At 41.5% G+C, this 16,564-nt stretch overlaps 1 long non-coding RNA gene across 1 annotated transcript; it reads left to right on the top strand.

Annotated features, from left to right (window-relative positions):
- The first annotated feature begins 515 nt into the window (after positions 1–515).
- On the top strand, positions 516–15,374 carry LOC109899063 (uncharacterized). Its single transcript, XR_002256423.2, has 2 exons — positions 516–1,198; positions 14,243–15,374. It is a non-coding gene; the product is annotated as an uncharacterized LOC109899063 (long non-coding RNA).
- The last annotated feature ends 1,190 nt before the right edge of the window (positions 15,375–16,564 follow it).

Raw genomic sequence — 16,564 nt, 5'->3', positions numbered from 1 at the left:
TAAGATCTTCAGAGGTACGTTTAATCCATGGAGGCTGGGTTGGAAGTCCAACAGCTGCGCCACAGGTAATAATTTACTTGGTCTGTGCTCATCTTTAGTGAAGTTGTCTGTCATTCCGATGGCTCAATTAAATCTCTGTTAATCACCAACCTTAAATATCGCAATGGAAAATCCTCAACCTGTGTAGCCTATACTATCCAAATACAACATGGAACATGGTTTCTCTTGATATTCTGATCTGAGAAGAGCTTTCCCGAATGAACAGAAAGTTAAGTGCATTCTAGATTACGCAGAATGAAACGATTCTCACCTTCATCTGTGCACACAAACATACCCATGCTTACTATCTCTCTCTCTCTCTCTCTCTCTCTCTCTCTCTCTCTTTCTCTCTCTTCAGACAGAAAGTTAATATGAGAAAGGGGTTGGTCGCCCATCCCCCCTCCGTCAACCTTGCCACAACCCTGGGCTCCTGAACTCACTTGTTCATTTTAGACCTGATAATAAACCAACATCTGCAGAACTTACAAGTGCTTTACCAGAGTTAATTGAGTAAATTGAAGCAAGCTGCATCGCAGTGGTGATCTATGATCCCCGGGTTGAGGGCCCAGAAGGGAGACAACAGATTTACTGCAAGGACAGTGGGCGGCCTTTTGTTCAGGCCCTGGTTCATGGGAAGTTTGAGGTCAGTCGGGATTAAAATATCTCCAGGAACAAATGAAGTAATTTGAGAGTAATATAAGGAGCCCTGTGCCAGTTTCTACCACGGATTCCAGGTGTGATTTGTTTGATTTTGAGCCGCATGTCCCTTTTTGATCTTTCCCCCCCTCATTCTATTATTTAGGATTTATAGATAAGAGGAAGATTGGCCCTTATTAACTGGCCCTTTAGTTCTGGTTGACATAACCGAAGGAGAGGGAGTCTTGCACTATCAACACAAACAAGTACCAAGAAGGGAAAAGTCAGGCAGCCTCCACTTCAGGGGACAGCGCTACTAGTGCCTCTAACTTTCGCTTTAAGAGTCTCGGTGAGATTGCAGTTCTTGGTTGTTCTAAACTACATACATGGTCATAACTAGGCACATTGGGGACTGGGGTTGGGGGAGGACTGAACCAGCTGGCCAAGGTGGAGGTGATCCTATCGTGTGGTGATTGCGTTAAATTGAGAGCTCAGAGGAACCACTGAAGAGTCCTGGTAAAATGTGAGTGTGGAGATGTGATTGACAATGATAGGGCAAAAAAACAACCTGTGTGTGCTGAAAGAACCGTGTGAACAGATACTCCTCAAAATGCGACTGCTTATTTTCTCTCCTTAGCCCACAGGTGGTTATTTACATTTAGGACATTCATTAACCCTTGCCTGTTTTTAAAGACATATCAGGAGTTCAGTGTGTCTAAATTATGTTGGAACTCAGACACTCTTTGTCAAATGTATGCCTGCTGACAGTACTTAGCACCTCTGAACAGAGTGTCAGCAGTCAATCTCGTTTATGTTCACACAGCAAAGTCCTTGAAGTCGTCAGCCACTCAGCCTTGTTAAAATACTCCAAACCAGAAGGTGGCAGTAGCGTTGTTTGGAAATGTATTGCTTTATGGTCTAGTCAATGTTAGCTGGGCTAATGTTGCTATTGTTGTTGTAGAAAGCTCTTATTTATACTTATACTACACAGATGGCCACAGCGATATAACTAGCTAGCTAGCTAGCAAGATGACAAAGAAACTATTTAATTCACTCTCTATAATCGCATACAGCCCATAGATACATTTTAGTTAGCTGGGTCATTCCTACTATGCCGTGTATTTTTGGACCTCATAACCTTTTGTGGAAAAAGTATATCTTTAAAAAGAAAAACATATTGGTCAAGCGAGGGCGCTTACATTTTTTTTGTGCATTTTCCAACCTGTTAGCCTAACAGGTTAGACTTTTGGAGCCTAAATTAGCCATAGCTCTGTGAGTGAACAAGATTGAGCTAGCATAATAGTGAACACTTAAACTTCCCTTTCAAATATTTAAACTTCCCTTTGAAACATATTTACATTTTCTCTATAATGTAGCCTAACAAGGTGGAGATTTATGAGTCGGATATACAGACTAACAACATGAAACATGGAAAAATAGATTAAACTGAGTGTTTATATTTACTTAGTTTTGCACCATTGTTTTCCCACCAAAGAAATTATGACAATGTGGTGTCATTGGGTGCGTTAGTAAATTCACTCTGGAGTGCCAGAGTGCACTCAGAGTGTGCTCTGGGCATTTGTAAATTCAGAGCGCTGTCAGATTTTCCGTTCATAAATTCAAAGCATTTTGCTCTCGGGGCATTCAGAGCGCACATTGGACGCTCTGGCTGAGGAGTAGGGTTGATCCGAGCTTTCTGACCACACAATGGCAATCAAGCACCCAAGCTAACTGGCTAAGGTTGGCTAGCTTGCTAGCTACTTCCAGACACAACTGAAAAAACACCTCACTCTGAACATTTTACTCATCCTAGCAGAGCTGGTTAGGCTGTTTTCATATTAACCAAAGTGTTGGTGACTGTAACTGCGCTGCTGGCAACTTTTTAAATACGCTTTTTTGCCGACTTTACCGACACAGGCCATCAGAATTCGCCCATTTTAGGAAGGGGTTGTTTTCTTAAATGGAGAATTACAACAAACTAACAGGGTGGAAAATTAAATAATAACAATTAAAAAACATTGATGAGAGAGAATTTAACTGGGACCATTTTTTTTGTATTTAACTAGGCAAGTCAGTTAAAAACGAATTATTATTTACAATGACGGCCTACCGCAGCCAATTGTGCACCGCTCTATGGTACTCCCAATCACAGCCGGATGTGATGCAGCTTGGACTCAAACCAGGGACTGCAGTGCCACCTCTTGCACTGAGATGCAGTGCCTTAGACCGCTGTGCCAGTCGGGAGCCCACTAAAAATTAATAAAGAAAGATTTTAAATATTGTATTATTTTGTGGCTTATATTTCTTGATGAATAACATCCGGGGACATTGCAAAAACGCCTACATCCACTGACAAAAAGTTAAGGTAAAGGATACCTGACCTTGTATTTAAAGCCTTTTGGAATCCACATTTTACACTAAATAAGATATATCCTGGGGACAGAAAAATCACTGCACAGTAGAAATGTCCCAGCTGGCTAACGTTAGCTAAATGGTTTGCATGATTCGCTAGCTAGCTGCTGTGCTAGCTAGGTAAAGTAAAAACAGTGCATTGACCCTCGGCAGCTAGCTACAGCTGATTCATGGAAACGTATCCATTGCGATTTAATTCTAATCTTAGTAGCCAAATAGCTAGTTTGGTAAAGCATTTAGTGTTGTGTGCATTGTGCTGCGCTTGCCACCCCATTCTTGTGTGTGACTGCTTTGCTCTGTTAGCAAGCAAATGTTAGCTAACTAATAAGCTAGTGCACATTACCAAACCTTACCAAAAAAGCCTGCAAGCACAAAATTCCTTAGCTAGACGTAAAAGATGTAAAGACTTGCTTTAGAAAGAAAAGTTGTAGACTTATGCAGCTTTATTGTTTTAGTTAGAACAATTTTGATGAAAAAGGTGGTTTATTTTTTCCTTTTTCTTGTCACTCCTGTCGGCTCCTCCACGTGGAAGTTTGTGCTTTCTGATTAGCTCAAAGTCAAGTTGTCGGCCACTGCAGAGCATTGCTATTCTACAAGTAGAAACGGCAGGTTCATCGGTACCAGGTCGGTACGCAGTAGGCACGTCTGTTCGGGCAAGAGAAGGAACGGCCTTCTACTGTGATAAGTACCTATCGGCAGTCTATCGGCAGTCTATCAACTTCTCTGTGTGTTTCATGCTTTACACACCTTCTGTGCATGTTGTTTCTACTTAAAGGGAAAATCTGCAGTTCAAACTATAACAAAGCAGATTACCCCTCAACTGTTTTGGTAATCGACCGAGGGATTGAGCTGGAGAAATGAAACAACTCTCAAATTCATAGAATGTGTTATGAATGCAAGGACTGACCATCCATGGTATCAAAAGTATAGTTTTGAAGCTGTACAGCGTTTGTTTACAATCACACTGTTTACAAACAAAACAAGCTTACATTTTAGTTCCGATGGGCTACGCCAGTTGAACTATGCTCACGAGGCATTTAAGTCATATTATTCAAGAATGAATGGGTATATACAGTACATCATTCATTCATTTAAAAGTACAAACAATGGATGTAGCAATGTCAGTTTGCCCCATTGGTAGACAATGTCAAAATATTTTTTATTTTTGTGTCTCTTCAAACATACAAATCATCTTTATGTTTCCTCTTTTCTTGTCTAATGTCATAAAATAGCCTCCTTGACATATGTATATGCAGTGTGCATTGGCATCTGCACCAAATGAAGACTACTCATTAAGTGGTGATATAGCAATGCTTGATTCATCCAAAATGAATGCAGCTCCTCTCCTCTCCAAGGGTTAATGGAACACACACAGATAACAGAGAAAAGGAAAGACAAAAGCATCATCCAGTACAGAATTATCAAATTACAATTATGATTGAATTACATTAATTACTTTCCCTCTTCCCCCTACACACACACACACACACACACACACACACACACACACACACACACACACACACACACACACACACACACACACACACACACACACACACACACACACACACACACACACACAAAACCCCATCTGTCTAATAAGGGCAGACGCAAGCCCAAATTGAAGCGTATGCTATCATCATTGAAGATGATTAAACATTTATGTCAAATTTGGCTCTATTCCCAGCTCGACTTTACTTCCAGATCTTTTGCATGTTTCTCGTCATTTAATGTGAAGGCACAAAAGGATCATTATCTTGCATCAAATGAGAGCCAGTGTAGGCTGCGCCAATAAACTACTCCATGAGTGGCTGCTAAAGATAATTAACCATGTTGTGCCAACCAACTTACCTCTGACTCTATACGCAGGGCCACACAAATGGAGAGAGAGAGAGAGAGAAAGAGAAAAAGGAGAGGGAGAGGGAAAAGAGAATGGGGGGGGGGGGGGGGTGGAGAGGAGGAAGAAATAGTGGGCCAAACTCGTTTTCCGCTTGATGGGTTAGCTGCGGAGAATGCGCCTCCACTAGGTGAATGATTAAGGGTGGAGAAACCTTTGCTACTCTGCCATTATGTACTTCAAAGGCAGGTTAAATGAAAAGCAAATGTGTTGCCCTGCTGCTCAAATACCTCAAATGTTTTAGCAGGTGCAAGCAATGAAGAGGTGGGCAGTGACAAGCAGTGCCGTGGCTGCACCTTGCTTGGGAAAGCCTCCAGGACCCTCCTCTAGAGAGATAGCGAGTGAACCAGGGAAGGGAAATACTGACTGGTGTCCTGTGACTTCCATGTTTCTGTTCAATGTTCTCACCACTCTGACTGACCATTGAAAAGACTCTGGTGAAAAGGCAGTTAAAGGTCCAACGCAGATGTTTTTGTCTCAATATCAAATAATTTCTGGGTAAAAATGAAGTACTGAGATTGTTTTCAATTAAAAGTGTCAAATATCAACAAAAATAGCTTCTTAGCAAAAAACTATTTCTCAAGCAAGAATTTTGCTAGGACTGTCTGTGAGTGGGGAGGGAAAAACTGAGAGCTAGCTGTTATTGGTGGAGAGGTTATGAACTCTCTTTCTTCTTGGTCTATTATGATGTGTCCTGTGATGTCACCAGGCAGGCCAAAATTCCATCCCACCAAAGCAGGCAAACATTTCAGGCAGTCTTCTGAAGCAGCGCTTACACTAAAAGAACATTATCATCATTTTCACAATTTCAAAGTATCATTCCGACCTCATAGTGTGGAAATTGGAAATATATACAAAACACAGGAAAATCACATTTCTGACTGCACTAAGCCTTGAAAAGGGCATTCAGCAGTTATTTTTATACCTTCAATTAACTAGGCAAGTCAGTTAAGAACAAATTCTTATTTACAATGACAGCCTAGAAACAGTGGGTTAACTGCCTTGTTCAGGGGCAGAACGACAGATTTTTACCTTGTCAGCTCTGGGATTTGATCTAGCACCCCTTTGGATACTGGCCCAACACTCTAACCGCTAGGCTACCTGACGCCCCACTACATAAATTGTTGTTAATGATATGTGCCCATTGATTCTTGAAGAATATAACTTATGAATGCTTTATGAGCTTAATTCACCTGCAGTACCCCATCAGAACCCAAAATATAAGCTTGTTTTATTCCAATGTTTGTAAACAAAGAACATGTAAACAAATACTACAGCCTCAAAACAAGGTTAAAACAATAATTTTGATATCATGGATGGTTAATCCCTGCATCCATATCTCTGTCAATGAATTTGAGACTGGTTACATTTCTTTTACCCCATCCCTCAGCCTTTTACCTAAACAGGGACGGGGAATTCGCTGACAAGTAGGTAAACCACCACTTCCCTCCGTATTAGTGGCCCAGCATTGGCCAGGGTAGGTTTCATTGTAAATAAACATTTGTTCTTAACTGACTTGCCTAGTTAAATAAAATAAAAAAATAAAAATGTAAATGACCAACGTGCAATCATTGGAAAACGAATTGGACGATCTACGATTAAGACTATCCTACCAACGGGACATTAAAAAGTATAATATCTTATGTTTCACCAAGACGTAGCTGAACGACGATACGGATAATATAGAACTGGCTGGCTTCTCCGTGCATCGGCAGGACAGAGCAGCTACATCTGGTTAAATGAGGGGCGGGGGTGTGTGTTATTTGTCAATAACTGCTGGTGCGCGATATCTAATATTAATTAAGTATCGAGGTATTGCTTGCCTGAGGTAGAATACCTCATGATAAGCTGTAGACCACACTATCTACCAAGAGAGTTCTCATCTATATTATTTGTAGCCGTCTATTTACCACCACAAACGGATGCTCGCATACAAAGCTCTCCCTCACCCTCCATTTGGCAAATCTGACCATAATTCTATTCTCCTGATTCCTGCTTACAAGCAAAAACTAAAGCAGGAAGTACCAGTGACTCGCTCAATACGGATGTGGTCAGATGATGTGGATGCTAAGCTACAGTACTGTTTTGCTAGCATAGACTGGAATATGTTCCGGGATTCATCCAATAGCATTATTGAGGAGTAGACCACCTCAGTCTTTGGCTTCATCAGTAAGTGCAACGATGACGTCGTCCCCACAGTGACCATACGTACACTTCCCAACCAGACGCCATGAATTACAGGCAACATCCACACCGAGCTAAAGGCTTGAGCTGCCGCTTTCAAGGGGCGGGACACTAATCTGGACGCTTATAAGAAATCCCGCTATGCCCTCAGACGAACCATCAAGCAGGCAAAGCGTCAATACAGGACTAAGATTGAATCCTACTACACCAGCTCTGAAGCTTATCAGATGTGGCAGGGCTTGAAAAATAGTACGGACTACAAAGGGAAACCCAGCCGCGAGCTGTCCAGTGACGCGAGCCTACCAGATTGAGCTAAATGCCTTTTATGCTCGCTTTGAGGCAAGCAACACTGAAGCATGCATGAGAGCATCTGCTATTCTGGATGATTGTGTGATCCCGCTCTCCGTAGCCGATGTGAGCAAGACCTTTAAACAGGTCAACATTCACAAAGCCGTGGAGGCCAGATGGATTACCAAGACATGTACTCAAAGCATTCACAGACCAAGTGGCAAGTGTCTTCACCTACATTTCAACCTCTCCCTGACTGAGTCTGTAATACTTACATGTTTCAAACAGTCCACCATAGTCCCTGTGCCCATGAAAGTGAATGTAACCTGCCTAAATGATTACCGCCCCATAGCATTCACGTTCGTAGCCATGAAGTGGTTTGAAAGGCTGGTCCACTTCAATTCGCATACCGCCCCAACAGATCCACAGATGACACAATCTCAACTCAATCACACTCCATACTGCCCTTTCCCACCTGGACAAAAGGAACACCTATGTGAGAATGCTGTTCAAATCACATGTGAGAATGCTGGTTACATACACATGGTTAGCAGATTTTATTGCGAGGGTAGCGAAATGCTTCTTAAAAAATGCTTAATTGACTACAGCTCAGTGTTCAACACCATAGTGCCCACAAAGCTCATCACTAAGCTAAGGACCTTGGGACTAAATACCTCCCTCTGCAAATGAATCCTGGACTTGCTGACGGACCACCCACAGGTGGTAAGGGTAGGCAACAACCTATCTGCCACGCTGCTCCTCAACACTAGGGCCCCTCAGGGGTGTGTGCTTATGTACTCCCTGTTCACCCACGACTACGTGGCCAAGCACGACTTCAACACCATCATTAACCCTTGTGTGGTGTTCATGTTTTTGTTATTCAGCCAATGTTTGCTGGTCTGATGGACCCACAACATTGTTGGGTTTTTAAAACAATACAGCCATAACAATTTACAAAAAAATATTTAATACTTAGATGTTGACTTATATCAATTACAAGCAATATAGACAGCATACATGGTTAATATTTTTAAATAAAGTAAATAAAAATCTATTATAATCAAGACATGGGTAGAATAAATCATGTTTATCAGCTGAAACCAGTCACGAGCTTGTCTAAATTGTCCACCCAATCCACGCAATCCATGATGATTTCAGTTTTTGATATTCCTGGCCACAAAATCTCCCATCCCTTTGCCGCGTAGTCATGAGTATCACATTTTTTACTTTCTTTGGCACGTGGGACAATAAAGAGGTGTTGGCCAGAGGAATTGATGGGCCTGTCCTGTTTATTGAACAGCTGAGGTGGGAGCTCTGGCTTGTTTTTTCGTACTGTTCCTACTATCGTCAGCTTCGTCTTGTGGAGCTCCTGTCCCAGCTTGTGCAAAGTAAAAAAGTTATTGCTCGTCCAGGACAACCCACATCCCTTTGTTCTTCTTAGGGGCTCCTCCATCTGGCTTCCTCGTATACACTTGCAAGTTCCACGCATATGATGAAGCAGCATCACAGGGAGCCCAGATCTTGATTCCATATTTTGCAGGTTTAGACAGTATGTACTGCTAGAAGGGGCAGCGGCCCCTAAATGGTATAAGCTGCTCTTCAAACGTAACGTTGGGCTCAGGGTTGTAAAACAGGGCAAGGCGGTCCACCCACTTGTCCCACACTGACCTGATTGCTGCTAGCTTGTCTCTCTGCCGCCAAGCTGGTCTGGAGTCTAGGTTATTGAAGCGGATAATCCTGGACATAATGTGGAAGTTTTCCAGAGACATTGTTGTACGGAAAAGTTATCCGCCAGTTTCTGCATCCCACAGGGATTCGGTGGATTCCCCATTGGATCTGAAAATACCAGCAAGGATAAGCACCCCAAAGTATGCATGTAAATGAGTTTGGTCCATCTCTTTGGCCCTGGTTGTATCCTTATCATATTGGCAGCAATGCGATGTGGATCATTCCTTCGGCAAGAAGACCATTCAATTTCACAAATTGACATCCATATTTCTCCTCCTGCAGGCTGCTGATGAGCTGGTCCTGGGGCTGGCTGCTGACTGGCTGGTCCTGGGGCTGGCGGAGGGTTAATCTCATCCTCTTCTTCCCACTCACTGTCAGACTCTGAATTGACAGAGACATGATCCTCATATTAAAAAAAAATCTTCATCTTCCAAACTAGCTTCTCTCTCTGCAAAAATTATTTGTAAGGCCATCTGAGAAGAGATTATTTTTTGCCATACTGATTGATTGTGTTAAGGAGCCAAACATGCAAAGCTATGTATTTGCTGTGTTCCTCCCCCAATTTGGCTGGGTTAGAGTATGGGAAAATACTGCATTTTTTACAATGTATCGAAATAATAAACTGTAATTACATTGTGCAGGTTCCCGCAAGACATTGTGTAGTTTCACACACTTCAAAGGGTAAAGAGTGTGAGAAAAGCGGGACACAGGCAGACAGGCAGGGAGACAGAGTGAAGCCACACAGCAAAACTTTTTGTTTAATTTTGACTTGTTTTCACCTACACACACACTTTTCCACACTTTTATTACCCTCGGGTCCAGTGTTCTCGAACACCACATTTGCAATATAAATGTGTAGGGGGGTGCACAGTGTGCACTCAATTAAAATGTGTTATTTTACATGTTCTTCACAGAAAATGAGCCAAGGCCATTGAGTCTCAGGTTGAAAAAATAATTAATCGTATCATTTTTCTTTTAGTAACATTGAAAATGGGTCCCACATACCCGAACACCACACAAGGGTTAAGTTTGCTGACAACACAACAGTGGTAGGCCTGATCACCGACAACGATGAGACAGCCTATAGGGAGGAGGTCAGAGACCTGGGAGTGTGGTGCCAGTACAACAACCTCTCCCTCAATGTGAGCAAGACAAAGGAGCTGATCGTGGACTATAGAAAAAGGAGGGCCAAACAGACCCCCATTAACATCGAAGGGGCTGAAGTGGAGCGGGTCGAGAGTTTCAAGTTCCTTCCCCAACGAACTATCATGGTCCAAAGACAGTTGTGAAGAGGGCACAACAACACCTTTCCCCCCTCAAAGATTTGGCATGGGTCCCCAGATCCTCAAAAAGTTATACATTTGCACCCTCGAAAGCATCCTGACCTGTTGCATCACCGCCAACTGCTCGGTATCTGACCTTAAGGCGCTACAGAGGGTAGTGCGTACGGCCCAGTACATCACTAGGGCCAAGTTTCCTGACATCCGGGACCTATATACTAGGAGGTGTCAGAGGAAGGCCCAAAAAATTGTCAAAGACTCCAGTCACCCAAGTCATAGACTGTTCTCTCTGCTACCGCACAGCAAACGGTACCGGAGCGCCAAGTCTAGGATCAAAATGCTTCTTAAGGATAGGCGTCCCATCAATGGGACAGTTGTAAATCATGCAGCGCCTTGTGTCACAATCGCAGATTTTAGAGAAACAACAAATATTGGTATATATAAGTGTCTTATATCGGCTGAAAGCTTAAATTATTGTTAATATAACTGTACTGTCCAATTTACAGTAGATAAAATGCGAAAAAATGTCATGCTATTGTTTGAGGAGAGCTCCTAACAACAAAACACTTTTGTCACTGCAATAGGTTTGACTTACATTCTGAAATCTTGCTCTGATTTATCATCCAAAGGGTCCCAGAGATAACATGAAGTGTCGTGTGTCGTTTCATTTTTCATATCCTAAAAATGTCCATATAGCATGCACGATCGATTTTGTATTTCCACTCGTTCAATTTGCAAAGAAAGGAATCTGTGAAAATCTAACCCTAAACGTTGTTTCAACCAGTCAAATCACATGCGTATGTATTCCTCAGAGATCCTAGAACATAACCAGACTTCACTATATCATTAGGGGTGTAGTATATCCTATAGGACACCATATCTTCATGGCACGCCAATGACACGGGCGGTCTTCACTTGATTGACTTTAACTTTGTCAAATAAGCACCAATCGGGGTCAAACAAAGCGAGCTAAATAGCCAATTTGCTGGGCTTTACGGGAGTATCAGGAAACCCTGTATCTTTTGTAAAATGTAGCTACTAACCTTGTGCGACAGCATGCCTTTTCCTTTTGGACAAAAACTATAAGAATTATTATTATTATGAAGTTATGAAAACTGGTTGTTTTGCAAATGTTGAATGGCTACTAATACTGGAAAAGCTAAATCAAAGTCCAAGTATACAGATTTGACGATATTCTTGCAAAAAAAAGTGTATGAATGCAAATGTCTCCTTCACGATTGCCCAAATGTACCTAGGTGACTTTATTTAACTATAGGCGAGTCAGTTAAGAACAAATTCTTATTTTCAATGATGGCCTAGGAACAGTGCCTTGTTCAGGGGCAGAATGACAGATTTTTATCTTGTTAGCTCAGGGATTTGATCTTGTAACCTTTTAGTTACTAGTCCAAAGCTCTAAAGCTACTTGGCTACCTGCCACCCCACTTCACACACTATGTGTCATGTAGTTCACTCATAATTCAAGTTATCAGTCTGAAACTTTGCACATACACTGCTCCCATCTGGTGAACGCCATCGGAATTACAACCAGAGTGATGGCTAGAACTGGGACCTTTCTGTTTCATTTCAAAGATGGTGGTGGGGGAAAAATGCTTGGGTTTTTTTCTTTGTATTTTCTTCTACCAGATCTATTGTGTTATATTCTCCTACATTCAATTCAGATTTCCACAAAGTTCAAAAGTGCTTTCTTTCAAATGGTACCAAGAATATGCATATCCTTGTTTCAGGGCCTGAGCTATATCATTTATGTAATTTTCTTGTGTTACTTTTAGATTTTTAGATTTTTTTTCACTTTAGTTTATTTAGTAAATATTTTCTTAACTCTATTTCTTGAACTGCATTGTTGGTTAAAGGCTTGTAAAGTAAGCATTTCATGGTAATGTGTACACTTGTTGTATTTGGCACATGTGACAAATAACATTTGATTTGATTTTCTTTGATTTACTGCTGATTGCCACGTTAAGTGAGGCAGCAAGACTAGTGTTCTACGGTAGCTTTTATGATCTAACCAGATTTAACCAGATTCAACCTTGCGAAATTCAACCTACTTCTTTAGAAACAGCAATCAATATTATTTTCATTTGTGAAATTGCACATTTGAAATCTTGACAATCTGTAATGTTTTTTTTTACTTGGAAAGTGAATTGCGTCTAACTTTTTCACTGTAATATCAAATAGGATTTAATATGAATTACATCGATTTTTTTTAAAGTGACATACAACGTAAATTAACCTAGCAGTTAACCAACAGTTGTCACTGTTTCTCAAGTCTAGCACAAATCCTCCAAGTCCATTTTAGTTCACCTGTTCCATATCAGCATCGTTCATTACAATATCACACTATTGTTGTTTTTTACAATCGCTAACATCCTTTTGTCTAATCTGTAGTCACATTTTCAAAACTCTAAACACTATTAGCACAACATCCTTCTGTTGTGAACCATACCATTAAAACAATTCATGTTTTTTTCACAGAATATCCAGACAATTAACACGTTTCTAAAACGCTTACATTTTCTTTACATACAAGCTTACCCAGTACCAAAATGATGGATCTTTCTTGTCTTATTCACAAATGCTTGCACACAGCATGCCAGAAATGAAGACCTAATATTCAAAACCTAAAATATAGTATAAAGCCTGTAATTCTGCAACAACAGCAGCTCAAAAGCTATATTGAAACAGCTGATAAGCATTTTTGAATGAACAGATCATTGAAACATTGAGAAACAGCTGATATACTGTAAGTTGTGTAAAATAGACCAACCACAGCTGATTCCAATCTTAATCGGAGACATAGTCAGGTGTTGAAGTTCTTTCAATTACATGGACATACACAGTAAAAAGGGGACTCTGGATTGATTTTGTTCAATGTGGATACAGAACAACACAGAAGAGCAGAGAGAAAAAAATGTCTGGACAAGGGAGAGGAATAGTTGGACCAGGGAGAGGAGTAGTTGGACCAGGGAGAGGAGTAGTTGGACCAGGGAGAGGAGTAGTTGGACCAGGGAGAGGAGTAGCTGGACCAGGGAGAGGAGTAGCTGGACCAGGCAGAGGAGTAGCTAGACCAGGCAGAGGAGTAGTTGGACCAGGAAAAGGGAGAAGGAGAGGTAGGGAGAGAGTAGTAAGAATGCGTGGTGGTGTTCAAAGGAGAGTAAGAGCTGTTGTCACTGATGAAATAAGAGCCACCATCATAGACCATGTGATAAACCATAGTCTATCACTGAGAGATGCTGGTGAAAGAGTCCAGCCTAATCTCAGACGGTCAACCGTGGCTTCCATTATCCAGCATTGTCAACAAACCTGTCACGTAGCTAGGAGTGGTGGGTGCGGAGTCAGGCGCAGAGAGCAGAGGTTTAGGGAAAAAAACGTATTTATTCCGGTAAGTATGGTCACGCCAAAAACAACAGGCGAAATAATGACCGACCCAACCAAGACACCAAACAGTCCGAAAAAGAACAAAACACAAGCATACTTAAAAGCATTTACACATACTGTATTTGATTTCTTTCAGAGAGTCATGAAGTTGGAAGCTAATCAGACCCCACATGAAATAATTTATGTAGACGAGGAAGGGTTTAACCTGGCAAAAACACCTTGACGGGGAAGAAACGTCATCGGGAAAAGGGCCACCTCTTTGACCCAGGTCAGAGAGAAGCAAATATCACAATGTGTACTACAATCTCAAGTGCTGGTTTGGTCCTGCAGAAATAGCAGATTGGTCCCTACAACACTGAGTTCCTTCTTTTGTTTTTAGATGACCTACACCAACAACTGGTGCCAAAAGCAGAAAGGGAACAGGTGGGATGAAACATGAGGATATTTGTGATTGCATGGGAAAATTTAGCATTCCACCATTCACATGCAATCACATACTGGTTTGCAGCCCATCCAAGAATGGTTTCCCTTTTCCTCCCCACCTACTCGTCTTCCCTCAACCCCATTGAGGAATTGTTTCTGCCTGGAGGTGGAAAGTGTATGATCATCGGCCACATGACCAAATGTCCCTCCTGGATGCAACGGATGCCGACTGCAGAGACATCTCAGCCGAAGACTGCCATAAGGCGTGCTAAGCGTTTCTATCCAAGGTGAATAGCGAGAGACGACATAAGATGTGATGTGGTTGAGAACATGTGGCCAAATGCTGAAGATCGTATAGATTTGAACAGGGCTGTGCAATTGTTTTGTTTTTTCCCTTCTGTGCCCTTTGTACTGTAATTGTGTTTTCTTTTTACACATTTTGGAACCAAAGGCCATGTATGCTGGATTTCTTGTTGATCATTGGCAGCAATTTCATGTTGCTAATACAGCTTTTACTGCAGCAATTCTGTCACTTGCTATTTTTTTCAACTGTACATTCTATAAAGTAAAGATGACTCATTCACTTTTAGATTGTATGTTGCCAAAAATGCACATTAACAACACTCAACCCCACAAAAAATGTAGGGGTGGTTTACAGTAAAAGGAAACAGAATTATTTAAAAAAACGATGGATTTCATATTGTCTATTGTTATGCAGGTAGAACTGAAACATGAAAAGTAATGCTGTTTTTGTAACGCCATCAACTGTTAGTATTTTGAAAGGCCTTGTGCTATGATTGACTATATGTTCCCCTTAGATAGAAAACACTTGCTAGTGTTTTGACAGAATGATTAGATATTGAGTCAGGTTTGCCGTGTTTTGATAGTTAGTGTATGTAGAGAAAGTTTTTTAGCATTTTGAAATGTAGAGGTGCTATTTAATGAACAAAATGTGGTTTTGTGCAAAAAAATGTACTATTTGGCTAATTGTGTGATGTCGGTGTGTTGCTGTTTTAAGAGTTTAGAAACAGCAATTGTAAGAAACTGTAATGCTAATTAATGATAAAGCTCAGTACAGTCTCACAAAATCTTGTCACGTCATAGATGTCCAAACAACACATTTGTATGCATCAAGTCAGGAGACCACTTTCGTGTTCCAGAACGTTTAAAGCACATTGCCAGAGGTCCATTGATGTGGATGGCTAAAATTTCAGTCTCAGTCCTTCTCTTACAGTACATTCCATACACATTCACTCTAGTAGTAAGCGGTGCACTGACATCTCCTTGCAAAGATGGCAAAAGTCAAAAAGTCCGACAAACAAACCTTTCCCTTGCAATGTATGCCGCAGCAAATCAGAGTAACGTTTACTCACTGCATCTATCTGCATACAATGAATAAGAGGAGGAGGATGCTGCTGATGCTGAGGTTGCTCTTTGTTTTACCTTTCCATCATTCCCTTCCTCTTAGTCTATCTGCCATTTGTAAATCCACATCCGTGCAGTACAGGTGTTGATTAATCCTCTCGACATTTCAGCCAGACATTCGTTCACTCTTATTGACATTCTCACTACCACCAAGCGATCACAGGGAAAATAAAGAGTTGCCCTGGTATTTTGGAAGCTCCTCTGTAGTCCAACTTACACGGGCTAGCTGCTGTGATGGCCTACATTATGGAGTTTATGGGCTGTGGGGTGTGCGTGCGTGTGTGTGTGCGCATATAGTACCAGTCAAAAGTTTGGACACATCTACTCATTCAAGGGTTTTTCTTTATTTTTACTATTTTCTACGTTATAGAATAACAGCGAAGACATCAAAACTATGAAAAAACACATATGGAATAATTTAGTAACCAAAAAAGTAGCCACCCTTTGCCTTGATGACAGCTTTGCACACTCTTGGCATTCTCTCAATCAGCTTCACCTGGAATGCTTTTCCAACTGTCTTGAAGGAGTTCCCACATATGCTGAGCACTTGTTGGCTGCTTTTCCTTCACTCTGCGGTCCAACTCATCCCAAACCATCTCAATTGGGTCGAGATCGGGTGATTGTGGAGGCCAGGTCATCTGATGCAGCACTCCATCACTCTCCTTGGTCAAATAGCCATTACAGAGCCTGGAGTTGTGTTTTGGGTCATTGTCCTGTTGAAAAACCAATTGTAAGCGCAAACCAGATAGGATGGCGTGTCGGTGCAGAATGCTGTGGTAGCCATGCTGGTTAAGTGTGCCTTAAATTCTAAATAAATCACTTACAGTGTCACCAGCAAAGCACCCCCACACCA

This window comes from Oncorhynchus kisutch, linkage group LG11, assembly GCF_002021735.2.
Source record: "Oncorhynchus kisutch isolate 150728-3 linkage group LG11, Okis_V2, whole genome shotgun sequence".
Classification (NCBI taxonomy): Eukaryota; Metazoa; Chordata; class Actinopteri; order Salmoniformes; family Salmonidae; genus Oncorhynchus; species Oncorhynchus kisutch.
The sequence above is the reverse complement of the archived record's forward strand: the minus strand, read 5'-3'. Positions and strand labels throughout refer to the sequence as shown.